We start from the raw sequence: 2,145 nt of genomic DNA, 5'->3' as shown, positions 1-2,145 counted from the left end.
CACGTGTGTATCTCCACAGGTCATGTTTGTCTCCTGGCGTGTTCTTTTCTCCTCCTGAACATGCTAACCGTGCCTGACGTGTACTGTGAAGGTAACTGGAAGTACATGTGCTCTCCTCCACGGTAACTCTTGCCAGCTTGATGCGGCTGCTGCTCATCAGGTATAAAAAGATGAGGGAAGTTTGCCCAGAGTTCAGTCTGACAGGCAGTCCTTTCTCACAGACTGGGTACTCTGGTAAAACTCTGTCTCTCCTCAACCTTCAGGATGCGGGGTGGTGACGGTACGCAGGTGAAGGTCAGGTGAATAGTGGCCACTGCTCCACAGAAGTGTGTGAAACCTCCTGGGAGGTAAAAGTCGGGGCACAGTAACCACCTGTTACCTCTCCGCAGCCACGCCCTTCCCTCTGATGACATTGCAAGTACAACTGTTGGCATTAAATGCATCTCTTTCAGACCTCCTCAGCGTGGATCCTGCAGCTGCTGCTCAGGGAAAAGTCTGTGACCACAGAAGGTCTGAGAGGCGTCACGATGGCTCCAACTCATCAAACTGCTGACTGGATTCACGTCCCTCCACGTCACGTGGTCCACAGAGCACAAACAACAACACCACCAGGGACACAGACTGGGCATGACAAAAAATCATCTTCATTTCGGTTTTTATTCTTATTTAGCTTTAATTGATGCAAAAAACAAACAGTGATATTCACAACAATGAACAGAAGGAGAACAGAGTGGCGTGACACAAACAACAAAACAAACAAAGAAGGTAGGATAAATAGAAATAGAAGAAAGAATAAATAATCCAACAAATAAGCACATATTGATCCTAAATGCAGTTAATTAGGTTAGTATTTTAGTAGAGATCTTTTATTCATGAAAAATTAATACATGAATATTAAGAATTAGTAATAACAGTGATAATGACGACGACGACAACAACAATAATAATATAATGAAAATAATGATAGAACAAATAATTGAATAATAAATATCTGATCATTTGTGAACTCGAGGGTTTATGATCAATATGTGGACATATCAGCTGGGGGGAGGGGCTAGCAGGGCTTCAGAGAAACATTCTGTTGTTGTCATGGCGACAAAGCTGTTGTCAGGATGATCTCATGAACACTTACGTCACCCTCTGAAATCATTAACTAAAAAAATAAACTCAATGTGTCCATTTGCATATTGTTACTGGACTGCAGTCAGCGGTGGTCCCACCCGTCTCCACAGGTGAGTCCCACCCGTCTCCACAGGTGGGACTCACCTGGACGTTAAAATGTGGAGCACAGACACAGTGATGTCATGTGGTTGTGTTCACTGACTTCACCATGAACAGTCCAACGCTGACATAAACAAAGCCAGCTGTGAAGGTCCAGTTTGTCCGGCGCTGTCCGTGGTGCTGAGGTGGGCTTCATTCCTGCACCTGCTGCTGATCCCTGTGTGTGACAGGGAAATATTGTGAGAGGATACCGAATGAATCCGGTTTAAAAACTTTTCAGTCCAAACCTCAGACGGAACATAAAAGAGTTCGTAGCTTCAGGTCTGTAAAATGGCTCTGATCCAGAAGTGTCTTCAGCTGCAATACCAGCGAGTGCCACTAGAGGTCGGCTCCAAAAAGCCTCCGGCTCCATAGACTCCCATTCAACTTCTGTCATCAAATCCAAAGTGAATAAAATGTGTCCATCAGTTCTCTCGGTGTTGTTAGCTAAAGTCACTCCTTCTTATTAGTTTTCTGGAGGTCCATCTGAAAATAATCCCTCATTCATTAGAAAAGAAGATTCAAGAAGACCTGTTTTTGGGGGCGTGTCTGTTTGATTGACAGGCCTGTGGTGCAGTCAGGTTACAGCTATCGGTGGGCGGGACGTAGTATCATCAGGTTTCCGATCAGATCGGTCAGATCCACCTCTGGCTCCTCCCCCAGCTCGTCCAAATATGGTCACTTCCTGCTCCAAACTGCTCCGAACTGACAAAGATGGTGACGGACAGAATCTGAACTGGAGGATTCATAACAAACCAACGATGACGTCACTGATGGATGATGACATCACTGACAGTCAGACCCTCTGCGGTCTGATCCGTCCACACCACCAGGGGGAGCCAGAGAGACACACCTGCTTCGTACCTGTGTTCATGTTCACCTGTC

This window comes from Brachyistius frenatus, unplaced genomic scaffold (genome assembly GCF_029030835.1).
Source record: "Brachyistius frenatus isolate BFR_SWC_R1_liver_20210118 unplaced genomic scaffold, ASM2903083v1 Contig_317, whole genome shotgun sequence".
NCBI classification, from domain to species: Eukaryota; Metazoa; Chordata; class Actinopteri; family Embiotocidae; genus Brachyistius; species Brachyistius frenatus.
The sequence above is the reverse complement of the archived record's forward strand: the minus strand, read 5'-3'. Positions refer to the sequence as shown.